Source organism: Cupressus sempervirens, chromosome 8 (genome assembly GCF_028749045.1).
Source record: "Cupressus sempervirens isolate cs-2001-9-10 chromosome 8, ASM2874904v1, whole genome shotgun sequence".
Classification (NCBI taxonomy): domain Eukaryota; kingdom Viridiplantae; phylum Streptophyta; class Pinopsida; order Cupressales; family Cupressaceae; genus Cupressus; species Cupressus sempervirens.
Genome location: NC_143125.1, coordinates 575,095,793 through 575,119,760, shown reverse-complemented (window position 1 = coordinate 575,119,760; position 23,968 = coordinate 575,095,793). Strand labels below are relative to the sequence as shown.

The window sequence follows — 23,968 nt, the reverse complement described above, 5'->3', positions numbered from 1 at the left end:
TGGACCTAAGTTTTTAGGACATTACAGAAAAGGAACGCTTTAATATACAAAGTGAAAATAGTACTAGTAGCCCAATAATTTTCCAAATATAAAAGATTATTTTATTTTATTAAGAATAGCCGTTAGAATGCATCGCAAGATTACTATGCCAAATCTTGAATAGCAAAGAAAATGGTTAGATAGTTGGACAGTTTAATGACTTGTAAGTAGTCTACAATCACGATAAACCCTCGATTATTACAATAGAGCGGACAAACCATGGGCTGCTGAAGGATGTTTGAAGCCCAACTAGGTTGGACATATCTGTTCTATCGATCTGTCAGTTGTTTCTCTTGCGTGTCGGATGATTCCATTCATCGATGCGTCCAAGATAGACGTTCACATGCCATCTCCCTAGAAGAGCATTAAAAGTAGGAAAGCTTGAATAAGGCCGATGGGTTAAACTGTTGAGATTCTTCTGTTTTGGTATTTGAGGAAAAATAATTATGTCTTCCTCGTTGCCATTTCTCCTTGGAGCCACTGCACCTGAATTTGATCTTCCCGTAATCGATTTCTCTAAATTGCCACAACCGATGGATGGTGACGAACTGAGGCACCTTGAAGATCATCCGATGCTGGCCAAAGTTAGAGAGTCATGCACAGAGTGGGGCTTTTTCCGTCTTGTCAACCACGGAATCTCAGAAGAGCTTCTGGATAATGTCCAGAATGTTAACAGATGTTTATTTTACATGTCAACCGAGGTGAAAGAAAGAGCCAAAACTTCTAGTCCATTCGACAGTTATCATCGAGCTCCTAACTACGAGACATTCAATCTTGACGAACCCTTGAAATCAGAGTCCTTGAAGCAATTGTGCTCAAAGATATGGCCAGAAGGGAATTTAAGCTTCCCGTATGTATGTTATTCATGTACCTCGTTTACTTCCTCCTCAATTATCGCAAATTAGCATACATACCATATCTTACTATTTGAACTTTTCTCCTTGGTTTGCTTCGCAGAGAGACGATGGCAATGTACTCTTGGTGTCTCACAAATCTTGCCCACAATATCACAAAGATAATTCTTATAAGCCTCGGGTTGGATGCCAACGTCTTCTACAGCTCTCACTTCGAAAATTGTACATCAAGACTGCGGATAAATGGATATTCATCACACCTGAAATCTATCGGGGAGGAGACCATGGTGTCTCATACAGATTTAGATGTCCTCACAATACTACACCAAGATGATTCGGGAGGCCTTCAGATTCGATCTAAAGAGGGCAAGTGGCTCAACGTGAAACCCCTGTCTCATTCATTGGTTGTCAATCTGGGGGACTCTCTCAAGGTATGCAATTTTCTCTCTAATTGTCAGAAATATTAGAGAAGCTATTTGTTCGTGTAAGAGAAGAGTAATAAGGATGTATGGTGAATATGATTGCAGGCGTGGAGTAATGGCAGATGCCGCAGCGCAGAGCATCGCGTAGTTTGTGAAGGGTGGGTAGATCGAATGTCTATTGCGTTCTTTACATCGTTTCCAATGGAGACGGAAATCTGGGCGCCAGCGGAACTTGTCAACGTCAATAATCCAAGGCGTTACAAGCCTTTCATATTCTCACAATTGAGAGAGGAGATTAGAAGTAATATAGAGGACAGAGAGAAAGCTACCGCTCTCCAACGATTTGCCGGTGTATAAAGAATAGTGTATTCGGGCTATGCTATGTTATTTTACCTTGGCTTTTCAATAATAATAGTAGATATTTTCTTAAATTCGTGCTTGTTCAGTACCATTTTAGTTTCAGGTGCTACAAAACCAGACCATGTTGTCTGGAAAACCCTAAAATGACAGATTCATGCATGTGTTGTTAAGTTATAAATTATGAAATTGCGGTCCTTTCGAAAGGTAATTTTAAAATTTCCTGAATATTAAATATAATTTAGGATTAAATGTGTAGATATTTTCGTTGATATTTTCCTTGTACTACCAAAAAATCATATTTATGTTTACAATTTTTGTGATTGTATAGAATTTATAGATCTGAATACATGGGAGAACAAGAAACAGAGCACGGAGCAAATAGACTGTTTACACAAAAACACAACAAAAGCTTTATTGAAATTTTAGCATCGATTAAATTATTCCTCTGCTATGAATTCTCTTCATTTGCCTTTTCACCCGGATCCAGATTATTAAAGATTTATAGGAAGTTCTGTTTTAATATCCACCTACCAAAAGCTACATACTAAACAAGGTACATACCTAAATTTTAATTGAAGGCTGCGATGGTAAACTCGGATAAACTGGCAATTTTATGAAGTCAATCATTTTTCAGTCTATTGGGATGCGAGAGTCAATTGTCCTTGGTGTTGCTCTGAAACACAAACCTACCAAAATCTATCAAATTGTGTTCTATCTTTTCTGTAACCTTAAATTTTTATTTTTCTAATGTCATTCCAGAAAAGAAAATTAAGTAAAAGATAATTTCATGTTAGAGTTTCTTTTCTTTACGTATCATTTTTGTCATCTTGAAAAATCTGTGAAAGCGTTGGATATTAATTCTTTGTAAAAATGAGTGCCTCCCAATTCTTAGAAGATTTTTTCCGTTTCAAACTATTTGATTTTGTTAGTGTTTGGTCATCTAATGGGAAGTGTGTATACAGCCAAGTTGAAGAAAATTACTATTTATTATTTATCATATATGACAATTATTATTATTTTTGATGATGTTATCAATTGTGAAATCTTTGATTATTTAATATTTAAAATGTCAAATGTCAAATGTCAAATGTCAAATATCAAGATTATATGATATAAAAATATTATTTGCGTATTGATAAATTCTTTTTTTATATTAGTGATAGAGAGAAAATGACTTGTCTTTTATTGGAACTTATAACATACATTTTTTTCAAGGTTTTCTTTGAACAATATCTAAACTTATTAGGGGACATGCACATTTGCAACCTCAAATTCATACAAGGGTACTCTATTGAGGGATCCAACTTGTCTTGCTACATTCCTTAATGCTATACCTCTCAACCAAGATCCCTTCATTCCAAAAGTATGTTAACGAAAGTAGGCCCCACCTTAAATATGAAAGACATTTAATCTTTAGGGCTTCTAGGTCAACAAGCAAAAGAGATCCTCCTAACATGGAATTTCCAACATTAAGATGACCAGGTAGGGGAATATCAAGAAATGGGTTTGCAAGAGGGATTCATCACCATTTTTTCTTGAAATCCTAGATTGTCTAGCACACACATGAAATAATATATAGAGGGCGTGTTCAAGGTGAAATTTTCCAAAGATGATCTTCATGATAAAATTGTAGATTGTGAGTTAAGCCTTTAATAGGAAAGTTGTAGAACTTCTTTCCTTCTTAGTCACTACTTTATTCATGGGTGAGCACACATTAGAAATGTTATAATGAGGTGCTCAATATTGATAATGATCAATGCTACTTTATGGTAAATATAATAGGGATGCAACCCACAAATGTTAAAAGTTTTCTCATGGAGGGTAAAGGGACTTATACCAAAATATGATCACCAAACTTTAGTCTCTACCTACATGAATTCTACTTTTTTTTTCCTTTATGGGTTCATCTTCCTTCTTTGACCTTATAATATCATGACCAAGACTTAGTTGAGATATTAGGCAATTATAAAGGTATTTTTTGTGATATGACTTTGTTTCTTTTGATAACTCACATTTTTCTACTCCTCTACATATTATGTTTGATGTGCGAAAAATATTTTTCTAATATTTGGCTATTCAATCTAAAAATAGTGTGGAAGAAACCTTTTTCCATTAAAAAACATACACTTTCTCCCTCCAAGGAGGAAACCTTTGGGTAGTTTACTCCACCTTACAATACCCCTTTAGAGGCATGCATGAAAGTTAACCAAGATCATTCTACATATCCAACTTAATGTTTTTTTAGAATGTAGTTGGATCCTATGTACAAAGGAGAACTTCAATGGATCTATGCATTTGAAGAAAAATGATAATATGGCTTGGGGTAAATTTACAAGAATCTAACCATGTTGTGGTTATTGAGTTAAATTCAATCTTTGTATCTTAGAATGTAGAGAAACATATTATTATGAAGGAAGATTTTGTTGAGAATTTTTATTCCATAAGTAAATATTGATGAAAATATTGAGGATTGCAATTCGGGAACATGCCCTTTAATAAAGAATATAGATTTTTACTAGGATTTGGTGGGTATTTAATTGAATGTGGTATTTTTAACACAAGATATTCATAATGAAACTCATACTCATTTAAGATCCATATTTACAAACATTCATGTTTAAATATTTTTGATGTTAAGGACTAATTCCATGTGTACCAAAAACATCAATATTGACACAATTCTAAGCATTAATGTTGCCTCCCAAATTATTAAGATTGTAGATTAAGTGAATATGAGACTTCCCCAAAAGTAAGCCCACTTAATGAAGTCAATGATAAAGTGGTAATAAATTGACTTCATCACCCTTAACAAAGTTTAGGAAGTATTTTTCAAATTCAAATTTTTTCTACCCAAATTATTGAACATATAGAAATATAGAAAAAATCTCAAATACAAATTGGAAAAGTAAGGCTTCCAAAACCCATTAATTTTAGTTGTCAAAGGAATTTTTCAAATATCTTTTTAAAGATGATAAATTTAAGAATATATTTGAAGTTGTACCTCTTAGGGTTGTTGAAGAAAAAATTGAAGACATTGCTAATGAAGTGCTTCAAATGAATGAAGATCCAAATTGTTATTCACCTAGAAGATAACTAAAGATAAGGATGTGCTAATGTTTCCTATTAAATATTTGCATCTCAATAAAAAAATATAAATGAATATACGCCCATATTTTCTCACCTAAAATGGATAGTGAAAAGCCTCTTAAGAGCATGGGAAAAAAAGAGAAAATTAATGTGGAAGTGAAAACTAAATTGGACTTCTCCTTCAAGCCTGGAGAGAAAAAATAGATCATTTAACCATCATACTAGAGAAAATAACTAGATCAGGAGGAACACAATTCTCTCCCAAGGTCTTATGGAGATGTTGACATGGAATATTTAGGGCATTAAGGTCCTTGGTCCCTAACAAAAATTATGAGATCGACTTAAGTGAGGTAGATAAAGTGTTCATACAGGAAACTAAATTATCAAGATAATATTTTCAAGATTACTTTAAATGTTGGAAAGTGTTGTCTCTAGTATAGTGCCCTTCTATGGGAGCTTGATGGGGTCTTGTAAAACTATGGAGAATTTCAAAAAATCATTTTTCCTTAACTCCTAAGTCAATACTAATGGATTATTGCTAAGGGAAATTAATGTATTTTATTTATCTTTTATGATCCTCAATGTATATGGCCCTTATTTAATAGACAATGAAATATTTTGTGGACTTATTTATTGGAAAAGATTTTATATATATATATATATATATATATATATATATATATATATATATATATATATATATATATATATATATATATATATATATATATATATATATATATATATATATATATATATATATATATATATATATATATATATATATATATATATATATATATATATATATATATATATATATATATAGATATACAACTAAAAAATTCTAGTAAACACCATAGATGAACCATCAACAACTAAAAGATATAGCAAAGACCATAGATGAACCACAATTGAGCCTCCTATAAAGAATGTAATGAAACAATTAAAATAATAAGCTCATGCAAAAGAACACATACTAGAATAGGGGAATTCCATCCAAACAATGGCATAAGAGAGATTAAAGATTGCTACCACTTAGTAGGGACAAGCAAAGAAAAAATTCACAAACCCACTTCCCACTCAATATGAAACCCCTTGAAACTAGAGAAAGTGTAGAACATGCCTATACCTAACAAAAATAGAGCCTATAATAGAAGAAACACTCACATGAGGATTGTGAATCAATATATCTCCACCAAGTAAGTCACCAACAATAGAAAATTTTAGTAGAGAAAAAGCACAACACTGAAAAGGCCTAGAGAAAAGAAACCCAAACCTAGTGAACAAAAAAGCTTTCCCTAAGAGCGAGGACCATCAATTTTAACTTCATAGAAAAAATATGCAATAGATACCCATATCTCGAAAAAATCCTTTGACACCTCCATAAGGTTGTCCTTGAAATCAACATGAGCAAAATCTAGGTGGTAAGAAGTAAATAAAAGTTTGAAAGAGTACACACGGATGAATAGACTCCATCAAATAATACAACATCATAAAGAAATAGTCCTATTTTAGATTCCATAGCAACAAGCTACCAAACCAGAGAAATACACATTGATGTAGAAGTTAAGGATTTTTAAGGTTCTATGACCAAATTTGTAGATTAAACAACAAATGCTATTATGGTTCCTTGCTTGTAGTAATGTCACCTTAAGGCTATAAGACAAAAAATCTCAAACTATCACTTGTCTATGACCCCAAATGATTCCAAACATATAATAAACCTAATAAAGTTTGATTATAGTGGTTTCAAGGTTTTAGCCACCTATCTCATATGCAAACCCCAAATTCCATCTTTTAGGCCTAGTAGCACAATTAAGCCTCCATTTTCAATTTTTGGTTGTTTTCTCCAAATATTTCCAAAATAGTTGGAAAAGAATCAGCTTTTTGGATATCACTTTCAAAGTATTACAACATGTCAAAATTTTATATATAATGTTCTTTTGGACCATACCTTGTGGTTCACACACTTGACATGATTTTAGGGGTAAAATGGACCACTGTTAAAAAGGAAGTAATGTTGAAATGTGACCTAGAACTTTTTTGGATTTGTAATTTATTTTAATATGCTTCCAATTAGAGATCTATCATGTCATTTTGTTTTTGTGAGTTTATTTAATACAAAATCCCCAAAGCCCTCACCAAAATGCTACAAAACCTAGAGCTTTCTAATTGAATGCCATCCAAATATTTTTTGGATCAATTGAATGACTCTACACCTTATCCTTAGCCATAAAATACTATTACAATCATTAAAATATTACCTTAGTAAGGAAAATCTTCCAAATCTTGATAAGCTAGCTACCAAGACAATCCACCTTCCTTCACTCAACCTATGTGATATCCCTGCAACAACCAAATTTTCTACAATTTTTTTTTAGATTCATATAGTTCATGTTAATAAGAGTCCATACTTTGAGTTTCAAGACTTCATTAAAAGAATGGACAAAGTTCTCATTAGTTCTATCAAAACTACTATAAGAAAACCTCCAGTCCTTAAGGCTCAGTTAATAGAAAATATGAAATGGAGTACAAATTGTTCAAATAGTCATAAAAAGACTTGAAAGGTGTAATAAATAATATATTAAAATCATTCATACAGTATGATCATTCACCAAATTCAAATGATCACCAAGTTTTACAAGAAATAAGTCTTTCATTATTGTCTAATCCTTTAACTGTTTGTACATTCATGTGTTTCAATGTTTCTCTTACATCCAAACGCCTTGAACAAGTTTAAATGAGTGAAATATACCTCCCAAAATTTACTTTATTTTTTTTGGAGTAATTAAAAATTAAGATAAATCTAAAAGTATAGTTTCTCTCCTAAATGTATCTAACTATTACAGTGCAAATATTTGAATTTGTAGCTTTATTTTAGATGACTTCTACTAAGTTCCATCCTATCAAATCATGGAGCTTTCTCCTTTTAGGATCTCTTTATATTTTTATTGACCCTTTACATCAATTTTGATACTTTAGTGCACTATTGGCCTATATTACATAAATTTAGTCCTAAGGTCCTTGTCAAGACTTTTAGGATCATTAACATTTACATTACTCTTATTGGTTCCAAAGGCCATTATTGAATATAATACATCCTAATTGACCTTTATATCTTGGAAAACCCTCCACTTGTCCTTGGATTTTTTCATTGTCCCTTTTGATGCCTTTGGTGCTCTTAAACCACACATCCTCTACAATCAACCCAAGAAAGACAACCAAAATAGAGGGAAGTGTTATATCAACAATTGTCTCGACATTGAGCCACACATTATGTTGGAAGAGATCCAACACATGCTAAAAAAAACTTATGCCTTCATCTTTCAAGGAAAAAGAAATTGAATATGCACACCCATTGAAGTACCTATCCTCTTATGCATTCCCCTCTTCAATTTTGTTTCCCCCTCATCCCAAATTGCTTGCTCCATGCTACCATACATTATTTGTCATCCACATAAGATATTTTTAAGGAAAAATCCAAAAGTTACAACATGTTTCATGTTAGGTGAAAATTAATACCTAGTAATTACTTATGTTTACAATATAAAATTTTAATTCTCAAAGCAAGAATTATCTTAGATATTTTACATAGTTTATAAGTTTCAAAATAGAACATGTATAAAATATTAGTATAGGAAAAAAATGAAACAAAGATAAATAATGATCAAATTATGAACCAATGATGTAATAATAATATATTTTATAAAAAAATTATAACTAAACCATGTAGATTGAAGACCAATCTAAAACAAAATGAAAATTAACTTACCTAATTTAAATTTACCACTACAAATATAAAATACTGTAAAATATGCCATGATTATTATTTTACTATTAAAAAATTAACATTGTTTTTAACTTAATGTTAGCTCATCAATTCATGTAGTGGATTATGTATAAGTCTGAATCTTTTTATAAATAGTGTAGATATGATTAAAATTAATATTAAAATGAAATCAAGGTCACCGTAAGCCAAAGAAAAATGAATATAATTTAATGCTTTCATTTTTCTCCTTATAATGAATGAAATCAAAACTGTTGAAATGAAGAAAAAGAAGAGAAATAAATTATAATATAAGTATAGTTTTGTCATTTTTATAATTTTCTACAAGGTGAAAAAATATTTTTTTTATTCCACTTGAATGTGTCTTCACCAAAGCTATCTGAATCCATTTTGCTAGGTTCAAATAAAAGATGAACCACCATCAATCATAAAAGGAAAAATAGGCAATGAAAATAAAGAATGGTATAGGAAAATATCATCTATTTATTGTTATAGTAGAATACTATACTTTTAGTCATCATTTATACAAATGCTTTAATTCTTCGAATATAAAGATGCTCAGAAAATGAAAAGTAGAAATGATCAAGCAAAGAAGAAAGAAAATATCAAATGGTAATTAACATGATTTAGATAAAACCCCCCTATAACAACATTAAATCTGCAAATATTGGCATTGATTATTTTCAAACACTTCAAGAAAAGGCTGGTAGATAAGAATAAAAAGACTCTTGTAACTTCCAGAAAAGAGCTTGCATACAATCAAAACTAAAATAATCTTTAGGTACCACCATTACATTCAAGAACTTAGTGCATGTTGTTTCTGCTTGCAAGATTCTAATATTAAATAATCATTGTGCATCTTAACAATGCTAAAAATGTGTGGGCAGAAGTGATTTTAATAGATTGGGTGGGAGCTATTCAAAATTGAAATGTAAACATAACTGTAATAGTGACATTCTGTTGGAGAGGTAGGAAATAACAACTAATAGAAATTAGAATGGGAACAAAAAATTGAGTGGGTCCACACCATTGCACTTAATGCTAGAAATGTCAGTTGGAGGCTTTGATTGTGTTGGTTAAGCTTGGCCTCTAAATTGATTGTGAGAACACCTTGTTTATTAAAATCACAATTAAATGGATGGTAATAATTATTTGAATAAATCTCATTGTAGATGCACTTGGTGAAATCAAGATTGAGTCATGGAGGTGGATCTTCATGTTTGCAAGGGGGCATGATGGTCATGTAATATTTATGGGAAAATATTCTAAACATGAGTGGTGAGATCACCTGCCCCCTATTTATACCTCATCTCCTTAGTCCTACGATATAGCAAAACGAAAGTAGGAAACAAGTTAATTACAAGCATTAAGTTGTGTTCATTGGTGTTGTTCTTGTTAATTTGTGAATTGTCATACACAAATTGTGTTGAGCAGACCCCATTTTGACATATGTCCACACTTTTGGCTACTTGTGTCATCTTTTTCCTAGGGAGAAGTCAGACACCTCATTTGCTCATTTAAAAGTAGATGTGTTTAGCTAAAGGTAGTGGCTAACTTCTTAGGGAAGGTAAAGGGCACTTTGGATCAATTTGGTAACAAGAGCTCTTATTGAGCTAGAGTCCCTACCTTATGCTAGGGATCAGAATAAATGACATATTTAGAGTTCATTTTTAAAGGTACAAAAACTTATATGATTGAAAGGTACATAAAATTTTTCCCAAAAAGAGACCAAATCAAAATTATTCGAAAATTTAAATTTTAAATTTAGGTAAATAAACATTGCACAAAGATTCATTAGCTCTTAATTTTTGTTCTTATCCAAATTAATCCATTAATCAAAAATTAGATTACAACGCATTTCATTACGTATTTGTATATTTTAAAATTAACTTCAAATTTTAATATAATTGTTTACATTCTATTTTTAATTATACAAACAACAATCTTAATGAAATAAAATGTGAGTAAAATAAATCTTGTGAATAGAAAATTATCAATTATCAATAGGCTTATGATATATTTACAATATAGTAAAATTATTTTTTAAAAATAAATTTAAAAAATATGTATTCTTCAATTGCTTAATATTTTTTCTTTTAAAATTCTTTTAAGACATGTTAAAAAGAACTTTTAGTCTTGGAATATAGCCTTTATGTGTGATATTTAAGCCCTCTGGTCCAATGCAACATTTCTATCCTATAGGGCTTAAATATAAACCATGATTTCATCTTCAATAAAATGACTCTGTATACATTTTGTTTAAGTAGGGTTATCCTTCTTATTTTCTAAAGGGGTAGGAAAATTAGACTTTTGAGTCCTTCATTTTTTGCACATTCCCCAAATTCATGAACTCTTAGGAAAATATTCATTCTCCAAATCATGATCAATTTCATGTTCCTTTCTCATAGTCTTCATTGTCAATTCTTTTCCTCCAAGATCATCCAAGATATACTCTTGGTCTATTTCATGAACACCTTCGTCCTTAAGATCTTTCTTCTTAGTGTTATTCCTATTTCTAATATCTAGTAACCTCCTTTCCCCTGAGATAGACTCATTCTTTTTTTAATTATAGGGGTACCAAACTTAGTACCCACCTTCATTTGAATATCCTCTTTACATTCTCCCTATCAATATCAATAAATTGTTTCTCTTTAGGGTTTAATTTCCTAGTTTAGATAGGGTTACTTTTAGAGTTTGGATATTTTACATTTTATATAGGTACTATTGACCAAAATTTCTTAAGGGAGATAGGAGGCAACATTTTCTCTTTAAAAATAAATGCAAATGGCTTAGCTTCTATTTCTCCTTTGTAATTAGGTTTGGTATTTTAATTTGAGATATAATACTCACTAGTTCAATTCTAACAAAGCTTCTAGGAGGGTTTCTTAAAGATTAGTATGCAAGATATATACTACTAGTTGGGGAATTATTGGATACATGTTCATGGATTTATCTAAAAGAAATGGAACATTAATTCATTCACCATGCCTAAATTGATTTAATTAAGGAAACTGGTCTAGACATAAAGTGTGGTGGAACATCCATCCTAGCTTTATGAAACACTTCAAAATTTAAAAAATTACATATAAGGAGTAATGAGACGAAGATGATCATACCCATTTTCAGATTTAACCAGCATAGATTTCCCACCTTTCTCAAAAAAATTCCTCTAATATGTTTTGTAGTCTCTATTGCTTTTCCTCTCAATGAATGCACCACTACAATTCAAACTGATAGCTTCTCTAATCAACTCCAACATGACTATAAACTACTAACTTTTGTAGAATGCACTTTTCCAAGAGTTCAAATTATTGAAGGATAAATGATATTAAATCCCTTCATATCATTAATGTACTTGGTTAGCCCAACCATCTGAAAATAACCCCAAAGACTATCATTTAAAGTTAACTCCCTACACTCCCTTGGGTACACTTTTTCAAAGTCCCTTCTCTCATCTACACATATGATTCTCACTTTCTTAAATATCACCCTATATTCACACTACATTATAACCACTACAATTATCTAAACCCTAAATCAAAAGTTATGAGACTAGTTATCTTTATTAAGAATGTTCACAAAGATATGTTTATGGGAGGTTTGCTTACACCTACTCGTGTAATCAACAATAAATATTACATTGAAAATATAATGACCCTCTCTTAAAATTTCATCTTTGAAAAGAACCTTCTCATTGTTGGTATGATTTTTATGCATGTGTGAGATCTCGTCATTTCCTTTCTAATTAAAACCTTATAATTTAGCCAATGTATAGAATTTTTTTTTTACCTCCTTTTATTATTTCTATCCTTATTTTAGAAATGTTTCTTTCTAAGATATTCTCTCCACACAATTTTTTTCCTAATTGGTCTTTTGGCCAAATTTTAGTCCAACTTTACATAAAATGGATAACCCAGCTAGACAAAAAGGTTCTCTATCTTTAGTGATTCCAAGATCATCCAAAAGCTTGAACATTTTCCTCCCTCCTAGGCCACTGAAGAAGAAAAACATCACTAAGGATCTCAAGCACACAAAAACTTCCCATTAGATGTAATTTAAATTTCATGAATGATTTTTGAAATGTGCAAATAAAAAAGTAAAACTTAGATATTTTCTAATAAAAAAAAATTTCTAATTTATATGGGTCTAGTTATAACTTTTTCTATATTTTTAAAAGTCAGGCAATGAACATAATAAAACATATAGTTATTTGAGGAGAGTTATATAACTTGATGTTTATACGTAAATATGTCAAACCTATACAATCTTGATTCTAATTCCTTTATTCTTAGAAATTGCACCTAAACATTTCAAATAATTATTAATAGAACAAGCATTTCAAATATTAACCTTTAATAATTTGTCTAAATAATAAGGAAATTGTTTTTCGATAAATGATATGTTTTAAAAAAATGCATTGCATTAGATTTGATATAGGAACCCAAAAAAAGTAATATCTTGAAGCTTGAGATGCAAAGATTTAAGAGGATCAATAATTATAGTTAATTAAAATTAGAAAAATATATATTAGATAACTAGACTAAGTTGCTAGCACAGATCTCGGTGATTATTCTATTTACAAACACCTTACATTTCATTTTCAAGATGGGTTCTAAGGGGTTGTAGGCCATTGGTCTCATAAATTTCTAAACCATCCTAGATGTCAAGGGAAGAGATGGGTGAACCATGTGGGTCATTGGTTTCCTCCTCCACTCAAAATTCTCAAAGTCAACATTGATGATACTTCTTAGTTGAATCCAAGTCCTGCTGGTATTAGGGGTGTACCCAGATGCAACTCTAGAGAGGTTCAATTTCTTTTTTTAGTACATAAGGGTTGTCCTAATAATATGGAAGCTCTAGCCATTTTACTTGTTGTGGAGCAATGTTGTTTGAGGAGATGGGGAAAATTTATTTGTGAACCTGACTCTCAAATGGTGCTAAATTTTCTTACTTCACAATTGCTTGAGGATGTTAGCTAGCAATTGGCTTCAGTTGTTAATCAAACTCTTCTCTTTCTTACTTCTTTAGAGTCTATTAGTTATGATTACATTCTCAAGAATGGAATAGAGTTGTTGATTGTGTGGCTAAATGGGCATCTAATCATGCTCATAATTGGAATAATATGGATAGGAGGCAACTTCCCTTATATTCCTCTCTTAAATTGCATCAGCTTGTTGCTCAATGTAAAGCTCCTTGTTGAGCTCTCCTTTTTGTTTCTCATGACCATTACTTGAAGGAAAATAATGGATGTCAAAATAACTAAAAAGACAAGTTACAAACATAGCGTGAACTTTAAATTGGGATAGAAAAGAATGATCTTGCGTATGAATTAGAGATTTCATAAATACAACAAAGCTATTTATAGTTGGGAAAATTTTAAATGCGAATTTGATAATTAGAGGGTTGATACTTGAATTAAATGAGCCAAATTGATCAACATTTTATAAAATATAAAATATTGAAACATAAATATAGTTTACAAATAGTTTGGGATACATATAATCCACTACATGTTTAAGTTCTAGACTTTATGAAAAGTGTAGATGTAGTGAAAAATATTCCTAAAAATATCAACCTTATCATTAATAATATGATTATTACAATAAAGTTCAACATGATAATCATCATAATGGAATGATCTAATTTAATATATGACATTAGTTACTAATTATTACTTGAAGGTTGATGCCAAACCTAGAAAATTTGTGATGTTATCACAAATTTTCTTTGACTATCCATGGAGGATTACACAATAAAGTACCACAATATTTGTTTCATGAAAATTCAAAGACATTTTCAATACATATTACATTATATTTTTATTTCACATGCATTTAAAACCTTTGAAGTGATTATTATCGACTCTTTTCATGAATTTACTATTTTTTGTCAACATTTAGCTATCAAAACTAATTTAGCTATAAAATACCACAATATTTGTTTCATTCAAATTCAAAGACATTTTCAATACATATTACATTGTATTTTTATTTCACATGCATTTAAAAGCTTTGAAATGATTATTATCGACTCTTTTAAGGAATTTACTATATTTTTGTCAACATTTAACTATCAGAACTAATTTACAAAAATAACATAGACTATTATAAAAATGCATTTACAATCAATAGTTTTAGGAAGAGTATAATTAGTTTACTTATTACTAGATAAAATTATTAATTAAATGCAATTAAAATATTTTACATGCATAATATTTTTAAGCTACAACTCCTTAAAAAATTACACAACAAGAATGGACATGAATGTTTCTTAAGTGAACAATGCATGTTTAGATACTTGTTAATTTACTCAACAAATTAGGAAGTCATTTACGGACTATTTAATTGATTGAAATAAAATGTTTTTAAAATTAAGTAAATAAAACATATCATTTAATATAATGGGGGTAAATGAAAAATAATATTTATTTTCTATTTTTGAAGGAGAAACAAAAGATCCTAATTATTGTGGGAGGTAAATTATATTTGCATAAAATGTAGAAAATTTCATTGTTTCCATATTGTTTTCCCACCCTACTAATTTTATCAAATTAGTGGTTGATGGAAGTAATTGCAAAAAAAGAATGATTTATTTTGTTCTTCAAAAATATGTTCAAAAGTCCAATCATAAGAAATATTGTTCATCTTGTGCATACAAAGACTATGAATGAGATGTCCACATTCATGCATTATAAATTTAAGAATTGCATCCAAAATGTATTATGTGATGCAAGAGCACAAAAACTATTATAACATAACTTTTGAATATTTTGTAATAATTAATATCGATGCACTCATTACATAACTCTAATTAAATGATATAATAATCATTAAAAATGGTCAAATTATATATTATTAAAAAAATATTTCTAATCAATATATAATTGTTGCTCAATTTTTTCTTGGGACTCAAAACCTTAATTATTTTATAGTATGATAAAAAATATTAAGACCCAAAATGAAATAGTGTTCTAACTAGTAGATACACCCACTGTCATTTCTAGAAACAAAAAAACTAGCTAAAGCTCAGACCAAAACTAGCAATGAAAAAAACACAACTAATAGCCTAACTCGAGAGAATGAAACCAAAAAGAGGTAAAAAGACCTAGAATAAGTTAGGCTAGAGATTCTACCTTGTCTATTAGGTTTGGTTGACTACCTTTTATCTTCTCTATGACTTGTTTGATGTCATGTTTGTCAATTTGGGTATCCTTATTATGTTTCTTCTTTATGTTGGAGTGAGTTCATTTGTGAGGTATAGCCTTTACATCATCCTTTTCAGCCTCCTCCACATCAAGCACCAACTTCACCTCCTTGTCTCAGTCTAAATGGCTTAGCATACTATTGAAATGCTAAACTAAAGAGTCCACCATATCATGGCATTTAGTTAGTACTTCCTTGGTGACCTCTTCCATTTTCTTTATCTTTGACTTTAATTCTTCTATTACCTCTTGGTTTCCCTGCTTCTCAATAATACTCTTCTTCTCCCTTGCTCTAACTTTATTATTCTACATCTCCTTAGTTATCCCCTCTAAAGCTCTAGAATTTAGGTTCAACATCTTGAGAGATTGAAAATTCCATTTATCCAACCTAAGAGAATACAAGGAGACAACTTTAGTATTTTTCAAAACCCCATGGGTAGGAGCAACAACTAATTCTTCAGTGACATCCATGATAAATTTAACATTGAGCTCATCCCCATCTACAACATGAAGTATTGAGATTCCCACCTACCTCATTTATTTCTCTTCCTAGAAAGAATTATCCCTTTTTATAGACTAGAATTTAGTACCCTTCCTTTCTGGATTAGTAGGGGAGATATACATATCATTTGTCAATCAACTCTTCATAATCTGCTAGCCTAATGGCTTGTCTATGTTCTTCCTCTTCAAAATTGTTCTTCAAAGACACTATATCATTTTTCTTGGTAGTTATAGGGGTGCTTGTCTCATCTTGGTTCACCTAATTTTCTTTACTTTTAGCCACTAAAAAAAGGATCTAATTTTGCATTGAGGTTGGTAAAGGAGAGGATCCATATCACCTTTGAATATTATATTGAATAGTTGAAAAGGAATTCTCTTCTTCCAAGTTGTCCATTTCCAAATTTGGGTTCCAGTAATAAAATTTCTCCTATATTTCTTCTTCATAATTACCTTCTTCCTCATTATCTGAGATGGGTTTTGCATTGTTAACCTTAGCCTTCTTCTTATTTTCCCGAACTAGGAACTTCAAGCCTGATTCTCCTAAAATAATTTTTACCCTTCACCACGTTTTCCCTTGATATTTTCTTTTTACTGCTATGTTCTTCAATTTTCTTCAATTTTCTTTTGAATTGGGTAAGAATTTTATTTTTAACATAACTATGAATCATCCTCGTCATACCCTCATGCATAATAGTGTTATTAGGATTAGATGTCAATGTATTTATACAATGAGACAATGAGCACAAAAGATGAAAATGGAAGCACACCTTTTTCTTATTTCTAAAGTGGATTAACAACACAAAGTGATAAGTATGGATCCTCTCACATCTCCCATCAAGAGAAATATACTCCATCATCATCGTAAGAGCTCATTTCCAAAGAAATTTAATAAAAGAAATAATAAAATTAGTGAATTTTTTAGTGGTGAATCTTCGTCAATTAGCAATTCTATCTTTTTGGGAAATTAGAATTTGGCAATTAAACCTACATATGGGGTCAACCACGTTGTCAATATATTAAATAATTTGGTTCCAAATCTTAGGATAATTGCTCATTAGTTTACACATAATTGGTCCAAATTAATTCTTTTTAGCATAAAAATAATAACATGAAAAGAGATGATGACCAAGTTGGCAATAAAAAGGACACATTGTTAATTGAATCTTAATGGATTGGCAGACTACAAGTACACCATTTAGTGTACACCTGGCATGTGGACCATGGACCACTTGTGACTCTCTAAATTCACCAAAAAATTAAATAATCTCTCTATAGCAACTGACATATTAGCCAACTATATTAACTATATGAATATTTTGTGTTATATGAAACAATAATTCACGTCTTATATTACAAAAATGTTTATGTCCAAAATTTTTTTCCTATGTTTATATGCATATATTCCAAAATTATTATTAAATTTTGATACAAAAAGGAAAATTTTTCCAATAGAAAATAATTTTCTCACTTTCCTTAAATGAAAATCCACCCTTGATCAAAAAAAAATCTTGTATGCTTAATGTTGGATTTGCCAACATTCTAGATAATTTTCTTGGGAGATGTTTCTTAAAGTTATCCCTAATAAAAATTCCACACTGCCCTTAGACAAGATGGCCATTAAAACATTTAGGGACTTTCTTATCAATCAATTTAGAGTACTTCATATCATGAAAGGAAAGCTTACCTTTGGGACTAAGCCCTATAATTTATGCCATTACTACAATGTCCAGCTTCAATTTCCTCCCTCCAAGATTGATTCCATCATTACTCCAACACTTTAAGAACCTTTTTGTCACATTAGGTTTTTCTATTTTCATCATTATAATATAAGGCATAATAACTCCTTCTTTAAATTTTTCTCACACTTCTTTTTCCTTCCTCCATTTCTCACAGTTGTTAGGTTCCATTTTCCTCATTTTACTACCCATGTTGACAATTTATAAAGCTGAGTTCTCTATGAAATTTGTAGAAAATAAAATTTCACCAAGAAGGAAAATCAGTAAAATTTCTCATAAAATGTGCAAAGAAATGATTACAATACAAGTCAAAACTTTCCCTATATTATTGCATTTTATTTCCTTAAAATCTTCCATCCTAAATAGTAGTAAATTTAATAAGTCTTCTTTTGCTAGATGTTTGTCATAGTTAATAAGCACCTTAATTTCATAATTAATATTATCCTCATGGCTTCAAAATGAGGTGATAACCTTAGTCACTACCAAGTTGGAAAATGAGTTAGCTATTTTATTCCATTCCTTGTATTAGTGGGAAACATTTACTTGCTCAAATTTAATTAGAAGACCTGTAGCTTCATTTATGATATTAACTATTCTCCATGAAGGAATAACTCTTTTAGAAAGGTAATTTAGAATATTAAAAGAATCCACTTCTACCCATATTCCCTTAGTTTTAATGTTTCTCACCATCTTAATGACATGGATACGAGTCATCTCTGCCACCACATGATTAGAATGGATACATAGAGAATAGCCACAACCTTTAGCATATTACACTCTTCTCCCCTAATAACAAAACCACACCCAACACCGCACATATTTCCCTTTTTAGCAATATCAAAGTTTATTTTTATTCATCCCAAAGTAGGATGGTCCCATTTTGAAATTACCTATTTTTTTTTCCCTCATCTCCATAATCCTTCTTTCTACTTAAGCTACCTCCAGTGTCAAAAACCATTTTCTCCTTGTATGTCATATTGTAATTTCAAATAATATTGTGCTTTATGTAGTTATCTAGATGAGGGAAAGGTTGGACTTGATACCTGAAAACCCTATTTTTACTTTCCTTCTTGAGAAACAAAATGGTATTTGGGAATATAAGATCCAAAGGATTTTCTTAATGATATCTTTGTAATCCTTCCACATACTCTAAAGATCTAATATATTCTCTGTCATTATCTAGCTTAGTAACTAGGAATTGAATATTTCAATCCAAGTATTCCATTCATAATGGACATAAATAAAAATACAACAGATTGATAAAACATGGGCTACACAAAGAAAACACCTATTATGAAAATACATACCTCTATTACTGAGATTGTCAAATGTCAAGATTTTTTCTTGCAAGGCTATCCATTGGAAAATGTTATTTTTTGGTATGAGATTGATATTCTGTGTTATGGCTTAGACAAGAGGTATACTATCAATCACTTGAATAGTTTTAAAAGTTGATGAAATAGTAAAGACCCCTAAGGGAACTCCATCCCAAATTAGAGAAGATCAATAGTACCTGGCATACGAATAAAGCATTGAGATTGATTTGAATAGAATTCATAGATTAGATCACGATCTCCATTTAAAAGCATTTCCTATTACCCACCTCTCAAGTAGTCAACCAACTTAGTACTTAGAAATTGATTACACCTCTCCACGATTATATTATCTACAACAATAGAAGCTTGAGGTTTATCCAAAAGATAATTGTCTTTCCAAAAGTTTACAGTTTAACCATCTCCCAATTTCCTTCTGGCTTTAAGATTGGAAATCACTTTGGCTTCCTACATACCCTCCTAGAAGGTAGACCTTGACATTCTTTCTTGATTATTGAGAAAGCTCACCAATAAAGGAATGCTTTAAGCATTTACTTCTCATTATACTATTCTAATAAAATTTTCACCATAAATGGTGCAATTTTTCTTTTTGGGTCTATGAACCAGGTCCCTTGCCACAAGTATTAGTCTTTTTTTTTCTTCCACTCTCAACCATAGAAACAATTTTTGAATTATTTCAATAGATTCATGGAACTCTCCCAGAATTTTGAACAAGATTAAGGCATACACATAAAGAATTGTATAGAAGATTTTATCAACTATAATTTTCCAACTTGGCTAAGCAGCTAATCTTTCCATCAAGAGAATTTCCTTTGAAATATATCCACCAAGAAAGGCCAAAAAGAATCATGAGGATTTGATCCAAGAGCTAGTCCAAGGTAGGATGTGGGAAAGGACATAATATGATAGTCTAAGATTATGACTATTCTTCCTTGTCCACTATCCATAGTATTATTTGTAAGAATTTTCCTTAGGGAAAAATTCACCCAAGACCAATAAGTACAATAACTCGCACAATAGATCAACAGAGTATGATCAAAATAACCATATTATATTTAACTCATTGTATAGTACACTAGAGGAGTATATATATAAAGGCATCTATGATGCATCTAGAATGCCTAGGAGTTAGCAACATGATAAGTCTTACAACCAGGCACATCTCCACCAGGTGTGAGTTATCCTCCATTAAGCACATGAGTTAGTGTGATGATGAGAGTATAAGACTAGAAAGGTGTAGCACATACAATTATGTTGTAGACACCATGTGCTAAAACAATAGTCCAGCCAACTATGTTGTATACATGACGACTCAGTTGTTTATGCAAACTCCAGTGTTGTAGACAACTTATGCTAAGTTAGAGTTGCTTACTCCAATGTTGTCAACATGACAACTCAAATGAGTATGTAAACTCCTAGGTTTCTAACCTAAGAAATAATAAAATAATGCATTTATCCTAAGTAAACTTAAGTAAAGTGTAAATAATAATTATTTACACTAACACCCACCCTTAAGTGCAACATAGGGGAATGCACTTAAGCTCACAAAAGCTAAGATGAAATATAAAATGGGTCCTAACTACTAGGCCATGTTAGGTACCCATGTACAATGCAATTCTAAAATGTAGTGAAATCTCTCTACAAATCAAGAAAAAGGGAAAACCTCATGGGAAGAATCCTCCCCCAAAAAGAGAGATATGTATAATATAGAAGAGAAGGATCATCTGACCCTTTTGGTGAAAAATCCCTGACCCCGAAGAGATCCCACAAATGAAGATACTTGACCTCTGTGAAGTGCTTGGTGAAGATGTTGACTACCTGCTGCTCAGTAGGACAATACTGCAAAGCAATAACCTACTCAAGGATCAACTCTCTAATGTAGTGCATATGAACCTCTATATGTTTGGTGCACTGGATGTTTCAAGATTTCAATAGCACATTGGTTATCACAATGGATGACTATGGGTCAAGGTAGATCAAATCTAAACTCTTTTAGAATATGTTGTAGTCAAATAGCCTTTGTTGTTGCATTCATAACTCCTCAATACTCAGCCTTAGTCGATGAAAGAGAAATACTACTTTTATTTTTACTCTACCGAAAAATGGGGCCACAACCAAGATGAAACAAATATCCTGAAGTAGACTTGCAAGAATCAAGGTCCCCTACACAGTCAAAGTATGTATATCCCACTAACTAAAGACCTGTACTAGTTGCATAGTATATCCCATGTATTTATGTCCCCTTGATGTAGTGTAGGATGGATTTGGCTGCCTTCCAATGAAGTTCATGTGGTTCTTGCATGAAGTGAGAAACCATGCTAACTGCAAATGAGATGTCAGGGCATGTATGTGTCAAGTATATGAGGCTTTGCACCAACTATCTATACAAAGTCACATCAACAAGTGGAGAGGAACACTTTCTTTCTAAATTAACACCTAAAAGGAATGGGGTGGATGCAACATTGGAGTCACTCATGTAAAACTAAGCTAGAAGATCAAGAGCATACTTGGGCTATGATAGTGTTATCTCTGATGAAGACTGATGTATCTCTATACCAAGGAAATAGTGTAGTAGACCAAAGTTTTTCATTGAAAACCTATCCTGTAAAGTAGCCTTAACATTGTTGATGATGGATGTAGTACTTCCTGTAATGATCATGTCATCCAAATAAAGTACAAGGAGAAAATGTGAGTCATTCATTTAAAGAATGTAGACATTCAGATCAAAATGACATCTAGTGAAGCCTTTGGAGAGTAGGAAGGAATCCATCTTGTCATACCAATCTCTAGGAGCTTGTTTAAGTGCATAGATAGACTTCTTCAATTTGTAAACCAAGTAGCATCCTATATGAATCCATGTGGCTACTCGATATATATCTCTTCATATAGATCACCATTAAAAACTTTTGGATCAAAATGACATCTGGTGAAGCCTTTAGAGAGTAGGAAGGAATCCATCTTGGCATACCAAGCTCTGGGAGCTTGTTTAAGTCCATAGATAGACTTCTTCAATTTGTAAACGAAGGTAACATCCTATATGAATTGCTATGGCTGCTCCATATATATCTCTTCAAATATGTCATGGGGTTGGATTTTAGCTTATGCCTAGGTTAAGCCTTCTCCCTTAGAATCTCCAACCATGCATGACATTGGTGATACCTACTTCTGACTGACCATATGGCCTTGCCATTTTTTTTCACCCAGACTACACCTCTCCCAAAACTTCATCACATGCCCACACACCTGACTACCTAAACATACACTCCTGCGGAATAGAAGTGCATGCCAAACCACTCCTTACTCTGGTTCTCTTCCTTTTCTGCTCTACACACGCATCCTCAAGCTATAAGTTCTACCCCTATTCAACCACAATGCTAAACCCTTGCTTAGCTCTTGTGATATCTTCATCTTGGTGTCCCCCATAAGACCATCTTACTCCAATACTGGCCATATGCGATCTCAACTCCTCGAGTCTCTTGACCACCCCAGATCCTCATTGATCACCACAATGCCACTCTTGGAATGCACAAAACTACCATAGCTCCCCTTGTTCAACTCTACAAACCTTTTGAGCCTAGCACTCCACCATTCCATTGTGAGTCCTCCCTAGCTCAATACACATACTTCCAAAGTATACTAGACACCACCATGGCACCTCTCTAAACCTCCTAGAGTCCTCTAGTCCAATGCTACATGTTACCCTAACATGACTCTGTCTCCACAACATTCCACCTCTTGTTGGTCTCCCTAGCTCTCCATTGAACCCTAAAGCCCAACCCTTGTTCCACATAGAACTATTGACTGCCTTAGCCAAACTATAAATCCAAACACTGAGCCCCAACTACCTCAACACCATGTCTATGTCTATATGCCATCATTGGTGAACACTTCTTGTGCATTTGATGCACTCAAACCAACCCCTTCATGCGTCCATACAATCTCATACACAATCCTTGGATCCCTTTGCAACACAAGACCTACTTGAGTTCCACACCCTAGCTCCATGATCCAGCCAATCCCATCGGACACTATACTTCCATTTCCAACTCAGCTACCACACCATAGCTTCACCTCTAGAGCACTTCACTCATCTACTTCACCTATTTCAATCATGCACCACAAGCCATTGTTCCTAGCCATCCATCATGACTCACCTCCTTGAGTAATGCCCAACAACTACCTCTTTGGATGCTTGATATAGATCTGCCTCATGAATTGGCACACCATGAGCACCATCCCAGCACACTACATCCTGGTTACCATACTAGACCACCACAGCCTTTGAGATCCCATCTCAATGCAAACCCACTCAACCAAGCACCTTGGATGTGAACCTAATGCCACACCCATATGATATTGCACTGCTTAGATATCTGGCTCCACAACACATCCCACACATAGCTAACCATAAGCTCTAGTGATCCTACTTGGACAAACCTCTTTGCCTCCTATTGCAAGACTGGGTACTTTGCTTCCCTAGCTTATAGAATTTAGAGAACCTCTAGGTAGGCACCCAACATTGGCTCAGCTACTCCACTTCATTAAGTTAGGAACCCTTGTCGTCTCACCAAAACTCACCACGTTATGATATGACAGAGCTACTCTTCTTTGCTCATAACAACTACGCATCACCTCTATCTCATC

General features: G+C 32.1%; 1 pseudogene; it reads left to right on the top strand.

Moving 5' to 3' along the window:
• The first annotated feature begins 485 nt into the window (after window positions 1-485).
• Window positions 486-1,672, top strand: LOC149543708 (C4-beta,C20-epoxidase pseudogene; annotated as a pseudogene).
• Window positions 1,673-23,968: the final 22,296 nt, after the last annotated feature.